The sequence below is a fragment of the Bidens hawaiensis genome, unplaced genomic scaffold (genome assembly GCF_021521415.1).
Source record: "Bidens hawaiensis isolate Kalapana, Puna unplaced genomic scaffold, B.hawaiensis_p1.1 tig00017953_1, whole genome shotgun sequence".
NCBI classification, from domain to species: Eukaryota; Viridiplantae; Streptophyta; class Magnoliopsida; order Asterales; family Asteraceae; genus Bidens; species Bidens hawaiensis.
The window spans coordinates 54,945-71,318 of record NW_027492712.1 but is presented as its reverse complement, the minus strand read 5'-3'; the positions used below and the strand labels follow the sequence as shown (position 1 = coordinate 71,318).

At 34.7% G+C, this 16,374-nt stretch overlaps 3 pseudogenes across 1 annotated transcript; 2 read left to right on the top strand and 1 right to left on the bottom strand.

Annotated features, from left to right (window-relative positions):
* Nucleotides 1-5,039: 5,039 nt before the first annotated feature.
* LOC143555093 (wall-associated receptor kinase-like 8) lies at nucleotides 5,040-9,963 on the bottom strand (annotated as a pseudogene).
* A 998-nt stretch (nucleotides 9,964-10,961) lies between these two features.
* Nucleotides 10,962-15,002, top strand: LOC143555088 (protection of telomeres protein 1b-like; annotated as a pseudogene). The gene is made up of 10 exons (XR_013139148.1): nucleotides 10,962-11,249; nucleotides 11,968-12,104; nucleotides 12,189-12,378; nucleotides 12,984-13,048; nucleotides 13,127-13,215; nucleotides 13,353-13,617; nucleotides 13,710-13,786; nucleotides 13,889-13,947; nucleotides 14,207-14,359; nucleotides 14,455-15,002. The product of XR_013139148.1 is annotated as a protection of telomeres protein 1b-like (transcript).
* Nucleotides 14,780-16,369, top strand: LOC143555092 (uncharacterized; annotated as a pseudogene).
* Nucleotides 16,370-16,374: the final 5 nt, after the last annotated feature.

Below are 16,374 nucleotides of genomic sequence, written 5' to 3'. Positions count from 1 at the left end.
GTTTTGTACTTATGAAACTCGCATATTATCTCTTAAAAAAACTTACCAAACTAACATGTAAAAGTTTATGGCATTCTGAGTACTATGATTCAAGTTTTTTTAATTATGCCAACTTTGACCCATTAGAGAAAAAACATAAACTGGGTCAACCTGTTGGCAATAAAATATACACCGAAAGGACTTGCCAAACATTAAAAATTCTGAACATTGAAGGGGATACATTTGTTGCAGGTCACACTAGGATCACTCAAGAAATTAAAGGAAGCTCTAGCTATTGTAGAAATTGATGGTCAGTCAATTTGTATGCTAATTGACTGTTTTCATTTTAATTATCTTTGAGAAATATATGTTAATTAATATATGTTGCAACAACGTTCGGAAATCTGCATTTTTCAATTTTGTATCAAGTTTGGATGAATGAATTGGCATTAGCATCTATGTATGTTGTATTGTCCAATGATGTGACTTTTTCTTGATATCAGTTTAATTTTCGTTTTAACACATGAGATTTATGGTTTTGAAAGGGGTTCAGTCCCCCCCCCCCCTCTCCTGCCGCGGGGGGTCAAAATACTAGTTGGTGTATAATAAAACCTTGTTCAAACTTTTTTCTGTGTGTTGGTGTACACCAAAAGGTCATCAACTAATAATTAAGTTTAAGTTAATTTTTATGTTTCATTAATTTAAGAATTGTGTAAATATTTATATTGAAGTTATTATTTAATTTTTATCTAATTATAACACTAATGGCTATTAGGTTGCTCGTTGTGACAGTGCCATGATCATGTAATCACCTAACAACTCACCAAAACACAATACTTCATGTCGCCAACTCCCCCCACCCCACCCTCCGACGGTATGTGGTTAAACGCCCCCAAGACACAAAAGTTGGGGCCCACCTCCACTACGGTTGTCTAAGTGACAATGACATGTCATTGAAGTGACGCTTTAACTAGTTAATTGTATTTGCCTATAATTTTTTCTTGATACGGGGCCACTACATAGACATTGTATCATCTTTTGGTGCAACTAGGGGTATGTATTATCCTTTGTCACACCAAGTCGATATTGAGTAACCAACAAGTAGCTCGACCCCTACTTTTACCCTAATGGTGGTTTGGGGCCTGGTTGTGTACATGTAGAAAAAAATTGAAACCGTAAATGCAATTGATAAAAAAGTTGGAAGGTGTAGATAAAAGTGAAAAATCAAAAACTTGAATGTATGGAGGAATAGTTGAAGTACCAGTTCCGTTACACGGTATTAGTTAAGTGTCACTGTTGTCTATGAGGTTTGGTCAGTTACATAAATTTAGTACTAAAACCTTTTTTTACCGAAAAATAACAATGGAGGTGAAATCCATTAACAAAGAAAGACGATGTGAGGTGTGATTGAACATTAAGAGTCATTGGTATTTATAGGGTTATAAACCCGTTCATTCAAACCGAAATTCACCTTCCAACACCCACCCACCCCCCACCCCCCAAAAAAAATCTTTAAATGGGTTTTATTTATTATTTAAATTAATGTTTTATAAAGTTTATTAATGGGGTTTTATTTGAAGATTAATCTTGAATTATTAATAAATTTAAGGATTTATTATGATATTTTTATCTTAGTTAACTGAATTATAATAGGTTTATGAAATATTTTGTCTTTGAGAAAAAGTTTAGTAGTTGTCTTGGATGACAAGTTTAGTATATCTATAAATAGGGGTCTAGATTATTATTTTTTATATCAAGGAGTCTCTTCTCCATATAAGTTTGTTAAGATCAAACCTTCTCCATATAAGTTTGTTAAGATCGTTTGTTAAGTTCGTTTGATTATACGAAAAAGAGTTGCGGATTGTCACCCCAAATATCACGTGTTCGTTTGTTTGATGGATTATGGGCCAACATTATTGAGATCTAGCCACTAGATCTAGATGATGTGTTCTTTCACTTCTTTATACGATATATTCGTGTAGAATGATTAAATAACTTGAATAGTGTCTCATTTATATTTCATGTTTGCAAGGTTTTTGACCTTTAGAAGATGTGTCAAGTTTGTAGGAATTTAAAGACCTTTTTTTTGGATTTAGAATAAGCATTTGATGCAAATTACCGTCGCCAATCCACATATTACATCACACCCACCTCCGACGACCAGAAACATAGTTGTATGAAAGAACCATAAAACGGGGTTATGGCTGCCGAATAAAGCTCTCTACGAGGAAGACTGAGGTGGGACACAAACTGTATGAACGCAAAGCACAAGGACGCAATTGGGATATCATAAAAAGGCATAAAAGTCTATTCAACATCTTGCTAATAGAATAGCAATATCTAAGTCAATGTTGAACTCAAATTGAAGGAAGTGTAGACAACAAGAGCGGGGCCAAAATTTCAATATAAGGTCGCAACCTGTATACACCCTTTTACCACAAGGATACAAACAATGCTTCTTAGTAAAAATAATTTACGGATTTTATCCTTCTAATAAAAAGTAAAAAAAAAACTCCACAAAATTTTATATCGGAAGATTTTAAAAATTCGCACTTGAAGTTCAAATTTAATAGATTTTAAGCCTTTGAGCGAATTTTGAAAAATCTTATAAATTACAAATTTTATTTATTTCTTTACATTTAATATACAAATAAATAAAAATGTATAAAATGTTATTTTTAAAAATAAGTAAATGCGTGAAATGAAAACTTAAACAAATAATCAAAACCCGAAAGTTAATAAAAAAGAAAAGAAAGAAAACTAGTTGAAAATAGTTAAATAAGCAATTTTATACTTATATTTTTAGTAAAAAAAATAAGTAAAATAGACATTTTATTAGTTATTATTTATAACTTATATTGAAATTGTTAAATATGAAATATTATATTTTAAAAATCATCCCCCGATTTGATTACAATTGCCATATTCATTCAAATAGGTAGAATGATATAAATACTCATGACCTTATGTTAAATTAATAGGGTTCATGAATAAACGAAAATGACAAGATTCGGAAACCTTAAGACTCTACCTACAAAACAAAAAAAAATTATACTAAAATTACGTAAGTAATCAAACATTAATTTTACTCATGGAAATAGTTCTTCAAAATATGTTAAATGGCCTTCAATTCGATTAACAATAATAGATAGACATATCAAAACCCATAGATATTGGTCAAAGACTCAGGGTAACCATATAAAGACGTGAGAACAAAGATATAAAGATATAGAATATTCAACAACACAACAAGTTTCATTTTCCTACAAATATGGAAAAAGAAGACCAGAAAACTGAAATTTGGCACTTTTTCCAATTGAAATTGAAATAAGTTTGACCTCATTCCTATTTTAAATGCTGAGGACCAATCAGGCAGTGTATTGTTTAAGAAAAAATAGACGTAAATTGCTCTTTTTACTTTTGGTCGTGTTTAACCATTTATGATTTACCTAATGTTCTCTGCGAATATAAGTCTATATTATCACATCAATTTATTAAATAACAATGAACAAAGATCGACACTCTTCCGCATCATTAATAATAAATATAGAAAATAGTGAAAAGAAAAATACTGATTATATTTGTGTAACTTACGATATGATACGCCCAAAAATATCCACAGTTATCGATACCGGTATAGATGAAGTTTGGTCGGAATCGACGACAAAAATATTGTTGGAATTGTAATTAGTTCGGTCCGTCATGGTACGTGTATGGTACCAACATTCACTATAGCTTACGATATAAAAACTATAAATTTGTGGCGCAAGCATCATACCCCTTATTTCTTTGATAGGTTGCATGAATGAGCAAGGCATGATTAGTTTCAAAGAATCAAAGAGGTTATGATTATTTTGTTTCGTTTCGACTACCCCCATTTTGTTGGGGTATGTACGTGCACAAAATACAATAAGCGATGCTAAATCAGAAAGAAGTTCACTCATTACTCTGTGGATCAGTTGAAGGGCGCAATCACAATTTGATGGTAGTTGAAAAATAGATACACAACACAATTTTTTATAAATGACCAAACAAGTAAATGGCGTGAGAGCAATTAGTTAATGGATACATCTATGTAAAGCGATTAAATTCTTCAATGATGTCTTAAACTAAAGATAGTTGGAATGAGATCCGATGGGTGATGGGCCTCATATGTCACAAAGACACAATGGATAATAAATTACGATAAAAACAGTTACCAGGTAGATTTTGAGGACCTGGCCTGCTAGATTCTGAATAGATTAAGCATCGTATGAGATAATAATATATAGCAATATGATAGCGAAGAACTAATTGCGTAATTGATAAAGTACTTTTTTTGTTATACTGAGAATCACCAAAAATCATGTTATGAATAATACCAGTACAAATCTTTAGCACATGGTGACAAATACGTGAGATGATAAAAATCACACCACTATCGACCACAAACCATTTCGAGCCTAGATACGGTGTTATATTGTGAAACATACCAATATTGGATGTGATCATATGCGTTGTGGCTCCAAAGTTAGGGATCCATGTATCAACTATAAAGTGGCCCTAGGGATTTGGTATTCTAGGAAAATCATTGTTTACATGACTTAGACGTACAAAGAAACATGTTTTTTTTTTTTTTTTGCTTTCAAACGTCAATACTTTATGATATTTTAGTAAGCTATGTAGTATGAAGAACTAGAGCATGAGATCGTACCATTTATGCAAGCTATATAGTACCTATTCCTTCACATTTTGCAAGTCTAGCACTAAAATGGCAAGAAACGAAAATCACATAGGTTCGTAGGCATAAAAAGAAAGAAAACATTCGTACAAATACGTAAAAATAAGACTAGCAAAATGAATATTGTGGCACCCGTATTCAAGACCCAATACGGGGTTCTACATCTTACATGGATGCGAATGTATAAAATCATACAACTCCTGCGAATTGCTGACAATTGATAAATAGGCCAGTAGCCCAAAATGTGATAAGACCTTGCATGGTAGAAATGTGTGATAGGGCGATAGGCCAAAACCCAAACAATCAATAGGCCAATCAGAAACAAATGGATTAGTGGAAACTAAAACACAATAAAATTATCTACCAATGCATATACATATGACGAAATCAATTTATTACACAATGAACACTGGTAAACCATTTTGCATAATTGACTTACACTGTCATTGAAAGTCAACAATACGTTTGCTATATGTTAGCATCAAGATTTCCTCCCCATATATGACGTGTTCGGTATTTGTTTGAATCATACCGGGAATATGCGATGTTCGTATAGTTTCTAACTCTATAGCTACTTCTTTCATTGTTGGTCTATACTTCCCATTCAAATTTAAGCACTGCGCTGCAAAGTTAGCCAATAACATAAGCTCATCCCTAGAACCCTCTTCTGTCACCACGACATCAAAAATAGACATAACACGCCCTTCTTCCATAGCCAACATAAAGTGGGTAGCTAAACTTCTATTTTCACCAAATCTAGTTTCGGAAATTGGTTTTTCTCCGGTTAATAGTTCCACCAAAACGACTCCAAAACCATATACATCACTTTTTTCCGTGAATTGGCTAGATTGGAAATACTCTGGATCAAGGTAGCCAATCGTACCTTTGACTAAGGTAGTCAAATGAGTTTTATCTATTGAGACAAATCTTGAAGTTCCAAAGTCAGAAACTTTGGCCCTATACTTGTTATCCAAAAGTATATTAGTGGTCTTGATGTCTCTATGGTATATTGGAATGGAAGTTGCTTAATGCAAGTAAGCTAGAGCTCCTGCAACCTCTGAAGCTATTTGTAATCTCATTTTGAATGAAATTGGGAACTCGACAGTTTCTCTATGAAGATGATCATACAGTGTACCATTTGGAATGAATTCGGAAACAAGTAGTGGGACTTCTGTCTCTAGGCAACATCCTAGCAGTTTAACCACATTCCTATGACTTATTTGAGAAAGAATGACTACTTCGTTGATGAACTGTTCTAATTGACTTTCATCAACAACTTTTGATTTCTTAATTGCTACAATCCTTCCATCCACTAACATCCCTTTATACACAGTACCTTGGTCTCCTCTACCCAGAATTCTATTCTCATTGAAGCTGTTTGTGGCATTCTTCAGCTCAAGTGACGTGAAAAGTATCGTTTTACCAATTAAAGATGGGTCAACTTCTTCTTGTTGTTTTAATAGTAAACCTCCATTTCGTTTAAAAAACCTCTTTCTTTGTCTTATTTCTTTTGTTTTCTTAAACAATTTGCATAATGCATATGTGGTTGCCACAAGAAACACCGCACCCATGCATATACTAACACCTTAATTAAGCAACAATAGAAAATTACTTGTCAGTAAGTTTTCTGAATTTTCAAATGAAGTCAACTATTCATGCTTTTATCACTTAAAAGAAGGATGATATCAATTTGTGTCTTGAATCGATCGAAAACCACAAAATCAAATGCATGTATCAGTTCAGAAAACACGGATACCAATACCAATGTTATTCGGTCGGAATCGGTTCGATTATAAGCAAAACAAAATGGTATGAATGTAATTGTTGTTTCTCACTCCTTTTTACGTAAAATAATTGTTTCATGTGTAAATAAACGTGCATTAATGTAAGTAAGAAACACACTTGAACAAATTAGTTTGATAGGCTAAAACATACTTGAACAAATTAGTTGAATGACTTTTACGTAAATAATGTGCATTAGTGTAAGTATAAGAAACACAAAAAAAAAGTAACCACATATTGATTTCAATGTATGTAAGAAGTATAAAAATTAAAAAAATATAAACAGAAAAAGATCAAACGATTTTTTTTTTTTTAATAATTTAGCGTTTTTATAGTGATTCTTTGAATCTTTCGCACATAACGTTCAACACAATAACACAAAATGAAATTATTACGCATTCATAGAGCTTGCAAAGAAAATAGGGACGATGAACAAAGAGATCCACTATTACCTACTAGGGCTGTCACTATTACTCGAAACCCAACTCGAGAAAACACGTACTCGAACCCGAACTAACCCGACCCGAAAAACCCGAACCTGAGAAAAGACTAACCCGAATCCGAACCGAAGTAATTCGGGTTGGTTTTCGAGTTTGATTTATAAGTTCCGGGTCAACCCGAATAATCCGAACAAACTTTTAGTTTTGAAATTAAATATATTTTTAGGTATAATAGGTTTAGTTTTAGTCACTAACGTCATCAGAATCTAGTCCTAACTCCTAATCGATTGTTGTCATTACAACTATTATAGAACGATTTTTATTGTTAATTTATGTTTTCCGTTTATTACTAATAGCAACCGTAATTGAACAACAAAATCACGTCCGATTGAAGACGATTATGGTTTGAGTTAGTTTTACTCTTCTTTTGAATTGTTTTATCAAGTTATGTTGGTTTATTATTTGATTATTTGTTTACGAGCAAAGAATAATATGTTGTTTTAATTTTAGCAATGCTAATTTTAAATTATTTTTGTTTGTTTTTTGGGTTTTCTAGGATACTTGAAACCCGATTAACCCAACCCGAAAAAACCCAAACCTGAATTTCCCGAACCCGAAAAACCATGAGAGATTCGGGTTGGGTTTCGGGTCAAGATTTAAAACTTTGAAAGCCGAATTTCCGAAACCCGAAAAACACCCCTATTACGTACCTATAATAACATAAATAGATGATCTGCTTACAAAAAAAGAGTTCCATTGAAAGGTTCACAAATGAAGTTTGTTAATCTACTTGAGCCATCCTCATCATATATGATATCTGAAGAGGTAGGTCCCAGCAGAGCCCAGTTGGTCCCGCAAGACTCACCTTGAACAGGGACGTCTGCGCAAAGGCCATCTGCTTCCGCAGGACCCACCATGCTCAGAGAACCTTACGCGCAGTACGCAAGCTGTACACGCAGGGAAAGCCTCCCAATGGTGAAGTACCCCGCCTGTTCCCGCAGTTGCGGATACAAGCCATCAGGGAAGGCTACCCGCAGACAGCAGGGCTACACGCACAAGACAATAGATACTTCAGTAGTCACATGAAGGAATGAGCAAGACGGGAACAATCCCGCCAAAATGAGCCAGTCCGTATGATTCTGAAAGATCTTCTGTACTATACCTACCAAGGTATGGATAGGACAGACAATCTGACCAGAACAGCCCATGAGCCAATCACAGGGTGACAGCTCACCGACAACAGTACGAGGAGGAGCACCCTCTAGTACTGTTTGTCACTATTAGCCGCTGCCTACTCACCAACCCTTACTGCAGGGCATGCGCAGCCTACAGTTGGTGAAATAGTGTTACTGTGGGCCGTAACCTATTCACCAACCAGCATGGCCTGCGTATAATCCACAGTAGGTAGGACGTGCATAATCTACAGTTGGAGGAATAGTGCAGCCGACATAGTTACTGTTGGCCGTAACCTATCCACCAACCAGTATGGCCTGTGCATAGTCCACTGTTGGTAGAACATGAATACTATTCAGCCGGCTATACCTTCTAACCTACCTTCGGCTATAAATACTCCAACATCTTGGAATGGTAAGATCATCTGCTACCCAGTTATCTAGCAATCTCTTAATATACACTTATATTCAGAGCAATCTAGTCTGATTCTCACGCCGGAGGGTGGTCACAAGGAGGAACCCCCCCCCCTTCTCAGTGACGAGCTTACGGTGTTTGTTTTGCAGGTCTCCTGAAGAACAGCCTTCTCAGTTAGATCTCATCCGTGGGAAACATTACTTAACCCCCAGGTTATCTATAATCTGTCCAGATTATCTATAATCTGTCCAGGGTTCATTTAGTGTTTCTTCAATATCATAGTTACAGGAGGAAGAAGGGCACTTTGCACATTCTTCCCCACATGTCATATAAGAAGAGAAAGTGTCGTGTCAGAAATTGGAAATGTATGTTATAGAACGAATAAAAAATAAAAATCTAAGTACGATATAGTAGAAAAGATATGATAAATAGATACCTTCACATCCATCAAGTAAATAGGCGTTCCCATTGAAGCTTGTATCAAGGGAGCATTTTAATGTTAGTGTTTCCATTGAAGTATCATCACCCATATTCAGTTCCAGATTTATACGGTGTGCTGCTGAACAACATTCTATCATGTCTTGGTGTTTTAGAGTCCACACAAGGGATACGGGATCAAAAGCTTTGCCACCAACAATAGTTTGTACCGAAAAGTCCACCAAGAAGACAGATTCACAAGCTCCATCTCCAACCGAACCCTTGACATTCATTGTGTACGACTTTAGATGATAAGGAATTGTCGCTTGGCAACAACTGATGCCAAAACAATCGTTTATTTCACCAACGACGTCATTCGGACAAGAAGTCGAACACCCTGTGATTGTGAATCCAGTTCCAGTATCCTTCATAATAGCATTGCCACACCCCTCAAACACAAATCGATTGCGTGACCTGGAAAACAGGAATGGACTCGTACGAAGATCAATGCTCATCGTCTGACTGCTATTCTGAACATGATTTTGGCAATCAGAGATCCTTGGCATACTAACAAGTACCGTCTGATCTATTAAGTTTACACCTAGGACTTCCAGGTGGTTAAGTGCAGATAGATATGGCGTCGAGGAGTTACAATCAATAGTGTACCATTCGTTGACAGAGCAACCCACACCGATTCCAAAAGGGTATGGAATCGTCACGTTCGCACACATAGCACTGCATCCTGTCTTGGCGTACTTTATAGTTGCAAGTGATGTTGTTGCTAATGAAAGAAAAATGATTATATGCAAGTAAGCTAGAAATAGATTCATATTTGTAATTGTAATGAAAAAGGATAGGACTATTGCATAAAATGTAAGGAATGTTTATGTTTATAATGGGGGTTTGCACCTAGGAAATATCGAAACTTGGAATATCGTGGATTTTCTATGTTCATATCAATAATGAATTTGTTTTTCTTTATCAACTTTATTCTTATTTTGTTCTCTTTAATAACTGGTATGCTATAACTATCCTTATTGTCTATATCTAATAACTTTACGTGGGTAGGATAAACTCAATTTGTGATAAAGGCATCAAAGCATTGTTAAATACCTCATCATTTACATACATTATTCGTTGTATTGTTATTTGAAATTTCATTATCTTCTAAGTGCTTTTTCCGCTATATTTTAATAAATAAAATAGGTTCTCATATGTAGTGATATATTCTTATAACATAGATTTTGAAGTAAATTATAGATTTCGTCTATCATGTGTATGATTATTTAACATATCAATGTAATCTAAATATTCAGCTAAAATGTATAATTAATTAATTTAACTATTAATTAAAAAAAACACTTTAACCTAGGATTTTCAAACCAAAATGACAAATCCAACAAGACAGAAACCACACCAAATCCAAATCAAAAGACGAAACTAAACAACTTTAAAAAATTCAAAAACTCAAGTTTCGATTTTGGTCCAGTATAAGCCCAAAGACCGGCCATACACACCCATAAGACTTGAGAATAAATAATACGGAACTCAAAAACGAAAAACACACAATCTACTATATACCTTTAAGTATTATTACAATTGAAAAAAAAAACAACTCAAACCTCAATTACAATACATGTTTACATATGAATAACTCTAATTTGGTAAACATATATTTATACTCACCCAAACTAAATGAACAAGAAAATGATTAAAACTCTAGTTATTCTTTAAACTCTAAAACCGTTTAAAATATTCATGGTAGAAATGAGGCCGCAATACAAAGCTGAAATCTAATGTATGAAAAAAGTGCTCCTAGCACCACGATAGGCTTATACACTAGTTTGAACGGGTACAGAAATGAACATTTCAGTACTGCTGTCAAGTTTTTAAGAATTTCGAGTTCAGTAACGGTACTGATACTTACCGAATTTTTCCTTCAGTGTTAATACCAAACAGAATATTTTCGATGCCAGGAGTTTAGTACCAAGTTTTTAAAAAAATTGAGATCAGAAAATTCAGGATCGGTACCGATTTAATACCGAGGTTGTCTCTACAACTTCCAACACTAGTCGTGTTTGTTGAAAAAAAAAATAAGTAGCCGTTTGTGAACTCTTTATATACACGCTTGGCAGACGTTCCCTCCATTCCCAATTCCCAAAATAAAACTAGGGTTTCGAGTGCAATGTCGAATCGGAAGAGTGGCGATGGTGACGATTACAAGTTCCTTCGTATTGTAGACGCCATGGCTTCAATCAATCAAAAGGTTAACCTCATCGGTGTTATTACTGAGATCGGTATACCCAAGCAGAGCAGAGGCACCGGTTCGTATACACATTTCCAAAATTATCTACTTTTTTTGCATATATTATGTTTATTGGTGCTGAAAATTAACTTTTAACTGGAAATGATGAAATAAAGGCCGGACTTACATGAACACATGTGTAGGCTTGTAGACGAATCGAATAACTGTGCGTGAACCGCTTGGCGGGAAATTTGTTTATGTTCGTTCGTTTAATAAACAAACGAACATGAACACATGTGTAGTTCGTTCAATTATGTTTGTGAAAGTTCGTTTTTTTATGTTTGTTTTTGGATGAATCATCTACTTAATGTTGTATGTTTATGCTCGTTTATGTTCATTTATGTTCGTGAAAGTTCTGCTCGTTTAGTTATGTTCATTTTTGGATGACTCTTTTTCTTAATGTTTTGTATTTGTTCGTTTGTGTTCATTAAAATGTGTTTTGTGTTCGGTTATTTTTGTTCATTTATGTTCTTGAATTGTTTGTTTGGATTTTAAATGAATGAAACACGAACATGTTATTTTTTCAAAGGTATGAACATGAACACAAATATTTGTTCGTTTAAGTGTTCATGTTTGTTTAAATCTAAATGAACGAACACAAACTTGTTCGTTCGTTCGTGTTCGATGTAGGCCTAGTCTAAGTGTTGTATATAGCTTTTAAATTCCTCATAATGTGAACCTTTTAAATTTCAGCTAAAGGTTTTTTTTGTTTGTTTTCCATTATTGCTTCTTTGTAGATTGTTGTTGTACAATAAAGATTGTTGATGAATCAAATGAAAGCTCTGGGATATCCGTTAACATTTTTGCCGCAAGCTTTGAAAAGCTCCCTCATGTTGAGTCGGCTGGGGACATTATTCAGCTTGTGCGGGTTGTGGTATATAATACTCATCTGTTGTCTTATCGTCCAAGTTAATTTTGTTTTTGTATAATATGGTAATTTTGTTTGTTGTTATTGCAGATGAAATGTCACGGGTCAGGGGTTAATGTTGTTTTTGATAAAAAGTTTTCGTCATTTGCGTTATACGAAGGAAGAGAAGGTTCAAAATTTGTACCTTATCAAGTTTCAGCTAAGTTTCATGCTAGTGATCGAGACAACAAGTTCATAGCAGGCTTGAGAAAGTGGACACTTAGTAATCGACCTGAGACAGGTACAGGGTAAAAATGTAATTGTAGGAATTAAGAAAAATCCTTACATTTTAAGTTTCTAAGTAGAATAATTTCAGCACTACATATCTGTAAAGTGAGGAGGAATTGGTGGTCTAGGTGGCATTTAGATTCTCACTAATAAAAAAATTTACTGGATTGATGAGTGCATTTTTTTATTTTCCTGTTTTGTTTTTCGAAAATCAAAGTAGTTTTGGAATATGTTTTGATTTCATCGTGATTTTAAAATCACAAAAAGAAGTTGTACATGTTAGCAAGCATGCGTTAAATCAATAAAAGAAAATGAACCCTGCAATTCCTGGTGGTTTTTCATTAGAATCTCATCATGTCCGTCTTTGGTCTGAAATAAGTATCAACCTTTTACATTTACTAAAGAAAAATTTAAGTTTAAAGTATTTAGTCTTGTTGATGTACGTATGCTTTTATATTAGCTATTAAATAACCTATGATAAAGACATGACTTAGTACCACTATGATGGTGTGATGCACTTTAATATCATCATCTTTTGTTAAATAGTTTATAGTTGGTTTCTCATTTTATCATGAGCATTTCAATTTTGTAACTTATCATAAGTCGTATAATCAACAGCATCAAGCGATTCCCTGTCACTGAAAGAAATCAAGCAAGGACAGCAAACCAACTTGATTTGCAAGGTAATTTAAGACACTACTGTTTTCTCATCTGCACTGCTTTACTTGATATCTGTTTTTGAGAATCCTTGTCAACTGAAGGTTCTGCATGTATGTGAAGTCAAAGATGGTGAGTTGATGCTATTTGTATGGGATGGAACAGATGTTCCACCAGTGAATATTCATACAAAGTGAGTGCTGTTTAACCTTTGGTAGTCAAACTCACGTTGTGCCTTTGAGATATATAACCAGTTATACATATTTTTGGAGTCTCTGTAGTTCTTTGTTGATTTTAAGACCTAAAGTTTGTTGTTATTTACATCTCCAGGATTGATGATGAATTTGAAAACCCTCTTCACGCCATTATCAAGAAACATTTTGTGTAAATTCCCGACTGTTGGAACAGTTTTAAGAATGACTAATGGCAAATGCAATGAGAAACTTGGTCTTCACTTACTCAAGGCTGGTAAATGGGTTCACTTTAGGAATATTACTTTTGAAGTTCGTTCTGGTTTATGGTGTGGCATTCTGCTCTCAAAATCCAAGTTCAGTTTGTTGCCCGATGATGACGACTACGCGCTAGAACGTTTAAGGTTTGATTAAAACACCACAGGAGATGTATTGTAAATAGTTTTGACTAATATAGTTGTGGAAAATTTATCACATTTATTATTATGTGATTCAGGATAAATAAGGAACGGGCGAAATGCAAATGGGATAGAAAACCATATACGTGTTTCCCTTGGCCTTCTAAAATAACAGGTTTAGCTTTCCCAGATGCTTACTTATTTCATATGGATATATGTTTCATGTATATGTATACACTTTGCTTCATTGTTCTTAATTAGCTTCATTTGTTTACAGATACGGACCGCCAAGACGTGCCGTTTCTTACGTTAATGGACATACTCACCCATCCAGAGGTAAACGTTCTTTGGTCACTGTCAAATCCCTTGTTACTTTTGCCCAATGCTTATCTATATGAATGAAGCTTGAAAACATTTGCATAAAGTTAATTAGTTACCATAACTATTATATTCACATCATTGTTGGTTGAATATAACATGATGCTATCTGGTTATTGAGAGTTGGGGAGGTATTGGTGGGGGCCGTGTGTTTTCTCTCAACTGTTAATATATAAGAATTTAATGTTCTGATGAGATTGGGCAACTTATGTTTCAGGTAATAGCCAAATTTAGATGCGTGGTTCTGGTAGTGGCAATAGCGCCAGGCCACCCCAAAGACTTCAAAGCTCCTTGTGGTACTTACAGGCTTAGACTCACCCTTGAAGATCCTACTGCTAGAATTCATGCATATTTGTATGCAGAAGACGGGGTATGTATATTTTTTTATCTTCTATTAAAATGTTGCAATTTTTACAATTCATAGCGTGGCCTAAGCAAGTCTATTTTGTTTCTAATTTTTATTAGGCGAAGTTTTTTGGTGGCAATCCCTCCGTTGGTACAATGATAAAAATGCGTAACGCGTTGCTTGGAGTTGAAGAAACAGATAAAAAGCCAAGAAATCCCCCATGGGTGGAATGCTGCTTAACCTCTTATAACATTGATGAGATTGATGTGTGGGGTAGCATAAGATATAGGATCTTTGATACCACACTCCTCGGTTGAGCGCTTAACTTATGGCCTACATATGTTGTGTATCTTGTACATAACAACCTTTTTATGACCCTCCCTGCCTACTAATGTTTTCTAAGTCTTGCCATGATTTTTGCTCTCAAATCACCTATGGAGGGATATGGCAAACAATGAAAGCTATTATAAGCAATGGATGTTTTTGCTAATACGTTTGGTTAAGATCAGGTTACTATTTGATTTTGATTTATTAACTCGTGACTATACTTGGCAAAACAGACAGGCTCGGTTAGCAGGGGAAATGAGTTTGAGTCGGGAGGGGCCGTTTTAAAAAATTATTGTGTTGGTTGGGTTTATGAAAAATATAGGTATTGAACCACTATCAAGTAAAGTAGTACTTTACTTGATAGTGGTCCATGATATCAAGTAAAGTTTATACAATGTTGGATCGACCTAAATAAAGCTTCATTAACGTTATACAATTGTTGGGTCACCTTGGTCCATGTTATACAATTGTTGGGTCACCTTGGTCCATGGTATCATCGTGTCGTCTCGTGTCTGTTTTTTTAAAACCATGTGTCTTCATAGATGTTTTGTTATGATATACGGGTATTGCAAAAGCTTGTTACAAGTGAAAAAACAGATATTGTAAGAAAGGGTGGACAGAAAGCGTTTAGGCTCTTTCTTAAGCTTGTTAGAAGTGAGTCTTATAAACCCAATGTCTACGCTTACACTGCCATGATAAATGGATACTGAAAAGAGAGTAAAGTCATTCGTGCACAGACGTTGACCCGAATACATGAGCAAGGGTTAGTTCCTGATGTGGATGCTTTACACTACTCGTGAGCGTGCACTGCAAAAGTTAAAATTAACATGCATGCATGAGTTAATAAACGATATGAAGATACGAGGCTCACCTGGCCTCCAAATATATGTCCACCTAAAATGCGGTTATTGATGGAGTGATTAAAAAACGGAAGAGTTCAAGAAGCATATAAACAGTTAAACTTAGCCTTGAAACACAAGTAGCAAGCTGATGAGGTTGTTATTTAAAACATGCTCTAATCATATTAAGCAAGATGATTAAAGTTTGTATCAGATGTGATACACATCTTTACCTCTGATTTTAAGTTATTTAGATAAAAAAAGGTTAGTGAATGTGAGCCGGTTTTTGACGACGTAGTCAAATATGGCTTGACCCTAACTAAAGAAACATACACTTCTATCTCTATGATGTGTATATTGTTGGGGATAGAAACATGAATTATGCTACAAAGTTTTTTGAGAGAATGAGTGAGTATGGTTTTGTGCTTGATAGAAATTACTTATGGTGCTCTAATAACTGAACCTCGCAAAAAGTCAAAGTTAGGTGAGGCGCGATGTTATAATGATGCTATGACGGATAATTGACTTAAACCATGTGAGGTGGCCCGTTTGACAATAGCTTACGAGTATTGTAAAGCAAATGACCCATGCGCATCGATGATGGTTTTAAATAGATTAGAAATAAGCTATGGGTTCGTATTGTAAACACTTTGATAAGAAAGCTATGTAGTAAAAAGAAAGTTGAAATTTCAGATTCTTTTATTGACAAACTTGTAGATAAAGACAAGCATTTGGATTGAATAATGGTTACAGCTTTTGTTACCGGCTGTTATGAAAGTGGCAATTATGTCATGGTTTACAATTTGTGACCATTAATTTCATTGGTGAACAACGCATTACGCAACAGATAGTTCACACATCCACACTTCAGAA